We start from the raw sequence: 10,612 nt of genomic DNA, 5'->3' as shown, positions 1-10,612 counted from the left end.
TGCAGAAAATAAAACCTATTTCAAAAGGGCTAACCTGTTAACCTCTGCCAAACATTCGAGATTCTCCCCTAAACCTGACAAATTTGGTCGACTGCTGATGTGTGTCGCCCACGATGCTCTTCGCCGATTTTTAAAATTTTTCATTGGGCAACTAATCTACATGCGTGCAACTTGCACACAACCAAACTAGCAAGAAATTTTTTGGCTAGCAACGTTCCGCTATCAGCCACAAGGTGGCGCATTCGAAATTACCCGGGGTTAGAGATCCTTCAAAGAGAAATGTAGAGAACCGTGAAGGTTCTCTACCCGGGGTAGTTGATGGTTGCCGGAAGCTATTTCGTTTATTACGTTACACAGTTGACGTTGCTACAGAACCGGTTGCTTGAAAAAGAATGAGCCCATCATCCGCGGTTTTGGAAATATTTCCCATCAAACTTTAAATACCGATTTTCTCGAAAAGTACTAAATGGTCGTTCCCTGTTTGAAAAATGTCGCACGTCGTACGAGTTGTCGCACGGTTTTGATTTTACCGTTTCGATATCGATTGGTCGACAGGACGACAAACGTGCGACAAACACTCGACATGCTCGACATTGTTTTTTCCATCGATTTACCTTCAATTCGACGTCGATTATCGTCGACGCAAATAGTTTGACAGTTCTCTTCAGTTGATCTTGTTCGGACTTGATCAAATCAGAAAAACAATATTGTTGTAAAGGTTCGTGAGGATTTTGGCTGGTTGATTGGTAAGTTGTGTTCCTTTTTTTGCTGGAAAGTTCCGGCCGGAGTGGGCGAGCGGATAAATCATAACGTTCCAGACTTCCTGATTTCAGCCTTCGCGACGGTGGAAGAGAACGTGAAACATCGTTAACCCGGCGGATCATGCCGGAAGATGGGACGGGAAGGATGGGACGGTCTGCGATCGAAAGCGGATTGGGGTGAGTCGTGTTTTTTTAAACGGTGGAGGTGTGCCGGGAGGAAAAAAGAGGACGATGGAAATGTGCGTGGGGGAGGACAGGAGGGGGGATCCAAACCTAATGCAATCACAATTCTACGAGCCAAAACTTTTTTTTAAATCTCAAACACAAAAATTCTGAAATTCTTTACTTCTGGAATTCTAGTATTCAAAAATTTTACAATAATTAAGTAAAAATTATAAAATTCTAAAATTCTGAAACCTGGCTCAACTCGAGGGGGCAGCTTGAAGTTTGTGGGAGTAGCGAACAGCTCTAATTCTCCATACAAACTTTGGAGAAAACCCATTCGGCTCTGTCCAAATATTTTTGAAATTTTTGAAAAATACAAAGTAAACATGTTTTTGGGGTCCCCTTGAATTGAACCTGCGCAGAAACTTTGTTGGTCGGTGTTATTTATAAAATCATAAAATTATAAATAAATAAATAAATTATTAAATAATTTAATTAATAAATTATTAAACTATTAAATTATGAAATTATGAAATTATGAAATAATGAAATTATGAAATAATGAAATAATGAAATTATGAAATAATTAAATTATTGAATTATTATTTTATTAAATTATTAAATCATCAAATTATTAAATTGTTAAATTATTTTATTATTTTATTATTAAATTATTAAATTATTAAATTATTAAATTATTAAATTATTAAATTATTAAATTATTAAATTATTAAATTATTAAATTATTAAATTATTAAATTATTAAATTATTAAATTATTAAATTATTAAATTATTAAATTATTAAATTATTAAATTATTAAATTATTAAATTATTAAATTATTAAATTATTAAATTATTAAATTATTAAATTATTAAATTATTAAATTATTAAATTATTAAATTATTAAATTATTAAATTATTAAATTATAAAATTATTAAATTATTAAATTATTAAATTATTAAATTATTAAATTATTAAATTATTAAATTATTAAATTTTTAAATTTTTAAATTTTTAAATTTTTAAATTAATAAATTATTAAATTATTAAATTATTAAATTATTAAATTATTAAATTATTAAATTATTAAATTATTAAATTATTAAATTTTTAAATTATTAAATTATTAAATTATTAAATTATTAAATTATTAAATTATTAAATTATTAAATTATTAAATTATTAAATTATTAAATTATTAAATTATTAAATTATTAAATTATTAAATTATTAAATTATTAAATTATTAAATTATTAAATTATTAAATTATTAAATTATTAAATTATTAAATTATTAAATTATTAAATTATTAAATTATTAAATTATTAAATTATTAAATTATTAAATTATTAAATTATTGAATCGAAAATTTGACAAACACAAAATTATTATCTACAATTCTTAAATTTTATTAATTCTTATGTTTTGAAATTCTTAATTTCTAAAATTCTTAACTTCTAGAAATTTTAAATAATTTGAATATTTTCGCCAGGTAGCAAATAGGAGAAATTCTCGTATGTTTAGCAAAATAAGCACTCGCTTCTGACTCCATCCAATTTATTTATTTTAACTATTCAAACAACTAATTTTTCAAAACTTTTGGTAGAAAATTGCTTGCTCACTTCTTATTGGCCGATTTATCATTTGATTTCAGTTGAAAACGCTTTTTATGAGCTGTAATTGAATGTCAAAGTGCTGATATGGCAACATTAAAGGCACGCTGGAATTAGATGCTGTTCCCCTAGTTACAGTATTTTTTTTATTATTTAATTCATTTCAGATCTGTATCAAACAGTCTCCAAACAGGACAATGAAAGTGTTGGTGGTGTTTGATTTTTAGAGAATGTCAAAATCGCCATTATCAATACTAAGACCTGGAAAAAAGAACAAACTTGCGGCCGAGTACAACCTCTGAGTGAAAGCGATGGAGGTGAACGAACTACTCACGGGGCAGCTCACGAATTCTACCGGATTGGCCATCATCAAGCGAAATTTGGAAAATTGTGACTGCAGTGATAGTGAATATTTGGAAAACAAAGTGCCAGGCCAGTGAAAACTAATAGATATCAATAAAAATCAGCAAAACAACAAACGAAACTATTGGCACTACGCCCCCCGGGGCATGGCCTTCCTCTAACGTGGGATTTCTGCTCCAGCGCCTCTGACGAGACAGGAGAAACCGGGACCGACGTTTTACTTCACCATCCGATAGAAGCTCAGTGGATAAGGCGGGAATCGAACCCGCGTCTCATAGCATCATCGGGATCGGCAGCCGAAGCCGCTACCCCTGCGCCACGAGACCCACACAACAACAAATAAAATGAATTTTATTTCGAAAATAACCTAAAAATTCCGAAATGACAGCACACGACAATAGCACGACATCCTAAATAACAAAACCGTGCGACGTCGGTCGAATGTCGTACGACAATGTCGAACAATTTCGATGATCGATCGCACGACAAATACGACATTTTGGTGCAAAAACGTATGACATTCGTGCGAATGTCGCACGACATTGTCGTGCGACGTCGTACGATTGCACGTACGACAAACGACGGACGTCGGACGGACTTTTCAGTCAGGGTTGTCACAAGATTGTGTGCACACGATAAGTCAAAAGAAGTCATTTATCATCAGTTTTTCCTTGGGCTGATCATCTTAACGGGCCTGTGAAAATTCGAAAATCTGTATCTTGAGAAGTGATTTTCTGATCGATTAGGACTCATCAGAAAAAAATAATAAGGCTTTCTAGGCCCAGTGAAAAAAATATAATTTAACTCAAAAATGACGAACTCCTCGTCACAGTGTCCTGATGCAAACAATGATCGAGCTGTAGCTGTCACAGCCCTGCGAAGTATGTTGGCTGGCATATCGGGCAGTCAGTCAAAAAACCAGCTATAAGTCGCCTGACAAATTTTTTTTGCTAGAAAGAGATAGGAAACCTGATGCAAACAAACGTCCAGCTGTCATGTAAACATACTTTGAATGTGTTGGTAAATTTCTGACTAGAAAGCCTTATTGGTGCACGGAAAAAATCTCGATTTTTGGAATTGATTTTTTGTATTTTTTTATTTTTTAATTGCAAACCAGCATAGTACTTTTCAAACATTTGTAATAAAAAGTTCAAAGAATCGTACATCAGCCTTATTTTCAATATTAAAAATCAAACTTATAGCTTCCGAGATATCCAGAGAAGAAAAACAATTGTTTTTCACAAAATTTTGAAACAGATTTAGCAACTTCTCTGGCGAAAAAATATTCAGAGCTTTTCAAACATTCTTTAGAGTGTTTTATAAATACAACTGGTATCAGATTCTGCACACACTTAAATACTTCGAGTGTAGTTGTTTAGTGATTTACGTCTGTGATCTTTCTTAAATGTCGTGCTTAGTTTATTTACAAATAAAAAATATTACGAAATTAACAGCTTTTAATTCAAAGAAATTTGGTAGAGATGCTTAGACAACCTACCAGTTTGATTACACTTAAATAAAAAAATGAATTTAATTTATTGGTTTGTTCGAGATTGAATAAACAAAATGTAATTTTAATTGTAATTTCTAGAACGAGTAGTTGCTTTCAAACCAAACATTCATTATTTATCATGTTTTGCGTGCTAATTTGAACTGAAAAATAATTTGCTCCAAACTATATTATTCATCTCGAATCCCAAAATAAATACCATCCACCAAATTCGGATAATCCACTGCTCGCTAGTAGGTACAACTTGTCAGCCTCGAGCTCCAAAAGCCATTCATTTCCAGTTTAAACACGACGTCGATTTGAATTTACAGAAAAGCCCGTCAGTTGTAAGCTGCTAAATCGACTCTCACACACTTACACACGCACGCACACTGAATAGTGTCGGTGAAATATAAATCGCAGACAAATGTCATAAATTTTGCAAAACCATCCCTTTATCACCCAATAAAACTAACAGCGAATCACTTCAGTGTCGGTTCCATTCCATGACGTTGGTGGTGCACTGAAAAAAATGTTCAAAAGTATTTCTTTCAAATTAAATTATAATTGTTGAAAATTCATCCTAATTCTTAAATCAGTGCATTGTTTTCACCAAAACTCGGAAAATTTTCGACAGCACCTCTCTCTCCCGGCAGAGGGTGAAATTGTGGAGCAAAACAATAAAATGATGTTATGAATGCTCGTGTGTGTGAGTGTTTGTGATGGTTGAGAGTGAAAATCAACATGGAAATAAAAACAAAAACAGCATCAACCCGGGTTGAAAAGTGTGGATTTTGGGCTGGCGATGTTTGTCGGAAAAACGAGATCACAAGTCTTGTTTGTGTTCACCGGTCGTAAATAATGTAAAATTTAATAATCGTTTGTTTTTGTGTGAGTGTGCATTAAATTTGCCCGAAACAGGATGTAAAAGTTTAGATAAATGTCGATGGCAAAAGGCGATGTTGTTATTAGCACATGACTAGTTTTTCCAACTATCAAAAAATGTTGCGTCGATTTTGAGTCAACAAACAAAGTGTCAATAATTTTTTTGAGAAATGCTTTGATTCAATTTGCATTTCACCATGTGTTTGGTTTTTAGTATTCAAACAAATTCAATATTCAACAAAAGTCAAATTTAAAGAAGCTTGCAAACTGCAAACTGCAAACTGCAAACTGCAAACTGCAAACTGCAAACTGCAAACTGCAAACTGCAAACTGCAAACTGCAAACTGCAAACTGCAAACTGCAAACTGCAAACTGCAAACTGCAAACTGCAAACTGCAAACTGCAAACTGCAAACTGCAAACTGCAAACTGCAAACTGCAAACTGCAAACTGCAAACTGCAAACTGCAAACTGCAAACTGCAAACTGCAAACTGCAAACTGCAAACTGCAAACTGCAAACTGCAAACTGCAAACTGCAAACTGCAAACTGCAAACTGCAAACTGCAAACTGCAAACTGCAAACTGCAAACTGCAAACTGCAAACTGCAAACTGCAAACTGCAAACTGCAAACTGCAAACTGCAAACTGCAAACTGCAAACTGCAAACTGCAAATATAAAATTGGGCAAGTAAAAATATTAATATGTTGCATTACGGGTAACGCCCGTAAAATCTATTTTGATAAATATAATAATAGTTGTTCAAATTCGAAAAAAAGGTGCAATAATTTCTTCAAACAAATGTATAACAACAAGCCTGATGACAATTACTCTCCAGTTCAAATCCCTGAGAGAGACCACCTTCCACAAACACAGTCAATCCCAATTGCTGCTTTCATTCTCCCATAATTGGCAGATCCAATCAGCGTGCTGAAAGTGCACGTTATTTCCGCTGATGTAAATGTTCACAGTGCAATTAAACTCCGTTTTCATCGCCAGCGTCAGGACACTGCCAGCACCAGCAACAGCGGGGGTTATCTCACCGAGTGTTCAATTCTTCACCCGGACAGGACAGCGAAACAAGCAGTTCAAAGCTCTCTACGTGACGATGTAACTGAAACAGCAGGACCTCTATACATCTCTTCCTGGAACCCTACAAGACACGGTACGAAACACCAATTACGATAAATAAACGTTCGAAATAAGGTCGAACTCTCCAAGCACCTAATTAAAAGTAGACAGACCGTTTCATCCGACCGTTTTCAGCCAGATCCGGAGAGTGTGTCCCAAATGCAACCGAGCCAAAAGTACGACCGACCCACCCCTCCCACCCGAGTCACTTCCGGTGTCCATGGCAGGCTCCTATCGCGCCAAGAATAGAAAATAAATATAGCCTCAAGTGTCCTCCTCCTCTGCCAACAGATCCTGAAGATCCTGCTGCACCACCCTAACGAGATAACACACCAGCAAGTGCAACTACTGCTACACAGTGGAACGAGGATGGGAAGCCGGCAGCGAAAATAAAATAATGGATTTTATAGCTGACCAGTTCCCAAAAGCAGTGTCAGTTTTTCAATTTCACGTTTCGATTTTCAATACCTACCAACCTACGACACTGCCGAATCCCTACCCAAGAGATGTGTAATAATAACCTCGATTTGAGGGTGGGGAGGAGGTGGGTGTTGGAGAGGGGTGGTCCAGGAAATCCTCACCACTGCTTTCACTCCCTTGCTTTCCAGAGGACACTGTACTAGTCGTAAGATATTGCACAATTGGTTTGGGTCAGTGAAGTGAGAATGTTAATTTTTTAGATGCTGAAATTATTATGTAATATATTTTATAGCAATATTCTCAGAAATCCAGTGACCTTACATTCGATAAATTTATTTTTCGTGATTTTCATTTTTGTTCTTTTTTACTTGTGTAAATTTTTCTTTCCATAGGTTTCTGATGTCGCACAAAACCATTTTAGGATCTGCTAAAAATTGATATGAAAATATTTAAACAAATGTTTTGATTTTTTTTAAATTGATGTCTTCTCTTATTCTGATTACATTCTCTTAAAAAAATGCTTTTTTTTCTTCAACATTTCACCACAGCAATTATTGCCTTGAATTCAAAATGTCTTTATCATTCTAGCGTAGTTATTAATGGATTTGCGACAAAAGGTCGAATATGGAAAAATGAAGCAGCAAAAAATAATTATAAACTTATAAAATAATCCAGGAAAAAAAATTGCAGTAAAAATTGATTTTTTCGATTTTTTTCCATTTTTTTAGTAATAATCTGATGTTTTCCATTCCTTAAAAATATATAGCTTTTGTAATAATTTTTGTGAGTTATCCCATTCTTTCAAACATGAAGATTTCATTTCAATTAAATTGTTCTTTAAAAAAAGTTTTTATTTTTTTTTAAACAATCTATTCATGACTGTCGTAATGTTTTTATGAATTGTTCTTTTCTTTAAAATTTGAGCGAATCTTTAAAAAAAAATCGGCATCGAAAATACTGTTTAAGGTTTTTTTTAATTTTTAAAAATCATGTTTGTCGTAAATTTTTTGTCAGTTGTTCCATTTTGTAGTAGTTCGACTTTTAAAGTATTTTAGTAGAAAAAGTTCAACTTCTAAAATTAGGGCGTTCAATTTTCCCGGTTTTTAAATTTCCCGGGAAACGGGAAAAATATTTTTCAAATCCCAGGAATTCCCGGGATCCCGGGAAAGTTTTGAAACATCCATATAATATTTTTTTATTGTATTCGTATGTTTTCAAGCTCAAAATCATAGAATAAACGACAGCTTTCAAATAGCTTAAAAGAAATTAAATTTTTTTTTTGTTTTTTGTTGTGCTTTGGATTTTAAGTGAAATAATTTTTTTTTATCCAGTTCAAATTAAATAAGTCTTCCATAAATATATATTTTTAAATATTTTTTATAACAAAGTCTACTTAAGAATACATTTAACTAATAAAATAATACCATTCAATGTAACAGTGTAAAAAATACAATTGAAATCGGAATGACAGTCTGAATAGGTACAGGAGATTTCAGAACAATAAATTTGGAAATTGGTGTACAGTCCAGACATGATTATCCGAAAATCACTCCGGATAATCAAATCACTCAAATCGAATCGAACCACTAAAAACCACTTTTTTTCGTTTTCTTATTTTTGGTGGTCAAGCGCGAGTCCACCAGCAATGCATCACCAATCTGCCTGACATTTTCAGGGGTTGTTTGTACATATAAAATTAGCATCTGGCCAAAATATGAGCACTCTAGGTCAACGACCCCTAAAATTCTCTAAAGTGATTAGGAATTTCTTAAATCTAAAACGGCAGCCAAAATGGCAACGGTGCATTTGGTTTTCTTTTAAGGCAATCAATCATTCAAATTTCACTAAAATTGGGTTGCAGAATGTTTATTTTATTTTTTTTAAGTAGGAAAATAAAAAAAACAGGGGAACTTTTTTTTCGTGCCTCGATTATCTGAAGTCCTATACAAACTTTCGGATAATCGAGCTTTGGATAATTGAAACTTCGGATAATCGAGTTTTGTTCCTGTTCCTGTTTCAATCGAAGCCATTCTAAACATTGTGCAAAATAATTGACTTAAATAGCTGTCCTTATGCGTAACATTTTTCGTGATTTGCCCCAGTTTCCGGTGTTTGATGAAAAATATATCAATATATCTTTTTTTTTGAAATTTAAAGTCATGAATTAATATAAAAATTTTATCCAGTATTTCAAAAAAAATAAAAAATAGAATGAAAAAAAAAATGAAATTCAGGCATTTTGTGGATATGCAAACTAAAATTTTAGAAATTGTCTTTGATAAACCAAATTGAAGCTGAAAACAAATACTTTGAATTTTAATTTTAATCGATTATTAAGTATTCAACTTGTTAATCATTTCCACAACCAAATCTGAATTTCCCGACTAAAATTTGATTTTTTTTTCAATTATGGGAATTCCCTATTAAAAATCCCTGGATTAAGGAATTCCCGGTTTTGGAAAAATCCCGGGAATTTCGTTCCGGGAACTCCTGGGATGGACGCACTATCTAAAATATTTGATTATAAAAAACTTTCTTGGTTGTCGTAATATTTTCGTGAGTTTTTCCATTCTGTCAAACATGAGCAGTTCCTTAAAAAAAAGTTCGACTTCTTAAATATAGAATGAAGAGAGAAAAAAAAAACGATTTCTTTATTTTAGTTAAAAACATAAGCAGTTCTTTAAAAAACGACTTCTAAATTCTATTGCAGTTTTTTCAAACAACATATCTGAAGTTTTTTTTTTTGAAAAGGTCCAATAAACCAAATTTCCAGTTTTTGCTTTTTGGGTGTTTTTTGAGTCAGGGGTATCAAAAAACACCCAAAAAGCAAAAACTGAAAATTTGGTTTAATGGACCTTTAAAAAAACTCCAGATATTCTTGATTGTCGTAATGTTTTTGTAAATTTTTCCATGCTTTCAATTATGAGCGGTTCTTTTAAAAAAATCTTCATCTAAAATATTTTGCAAGTTTTTTTTTATTTATAAAAAAATGGTTGGTTTATTTTAGTGACTTTTCAATTCTTTAAAATATAAACAGTTTCGAAAAATGAAAAAGTCTTACTTCTTATATATTGTTGCAAGTTTTCTACCCTTTTGATCCTTTCATTTATGTTAACATTAGATCTGTAGAAAAATCTGACTCCAAAAATATATCTTTATATAAAGCAATTTTGAAAGCATTTATTTTCATTTAGCAGTTTTTTTGTAATTGATTTTTTCTGCTTTCGTTAAATCTCACCTATTATAACAAATTAATTTAATCCAATGATTACTGATAATGCTGTAGCTGCAAGGATCTCCATACACTAGTTTATAAGTTAAAACAAAATGTATTATGCTTAGTACAAGAAATAAACATGAATTGAATTGAATTGAATTATTTTTATTTAAAAAAAAAAAAACATTTTTTTTATTTGATTTAGTGGACAAAAATGCATACTTTGAACCTACATTTTGATTCTATCTATAATCGACGGACGGATCAATGTTTTAAAATAAATATTTCATGAAATTTCATGAAACTTTTTGATACTTTTTCGGGTCCTTTTGAAAATATTTTTAATGGAAAGATCCGATAATTGCACTGATGTCTCATTTTTTCCATTGAAACTCGGAATCATACGCGTAAACGAGAAATCCGTGAGAGTGGCCCTCTCAATTTGAGCTGAATGGGAGAACGCTGAAATTACGAGGAAATCCCTCCCAACTTGGACGGTCTCAAAAATTTACGTACACCATCACAGGAAAATGTCGAAATAGAGTTATCTACGTGCGCATGTATT

The 10,612-nt window shown here is 32.4% G+C and overlaps 1 long non-coding RNA gene across 1 annotated transcript; it reads left to right on the top strand.

Annotated features, from left to right (window-relative positions):
• Window positions 1–585: 585 nt before the first annotated feature.
• Window positions 586–3,250, top strand: LOC120432407 (uncharacterized). Its single transcript, XR_005608061.2, has 3 exons — window positions 586–746; window positions 819–938; window positions 2,712–3,250. It is a non-coding gene; the product is annotated as an uncharacterized LOC120432407 (long non-coding RNA).
• The last annotated feature ends 7,362 nt before the right edge of the window (window positions 3,251–10,612 follow it).

Source organism: Culex pipiens, chromosome 3 (genome assembly GCF_016801865.2).
Source record: "Culex pipiens pallens isolate TS chromosome 3, TS_CPP_V2, whole genome shotgun sequence".
Classification (NCBI taxonomy): Eukaryota; Metazoa; Arthropoda; class Insecta; order Diptera; family Culicidae; genus Culex; species Culex pipiens.
Note: the sequence above shows the minus strand (reverse complement) of the source record. Positions and strands in the feature narration are given on the sequence as shown.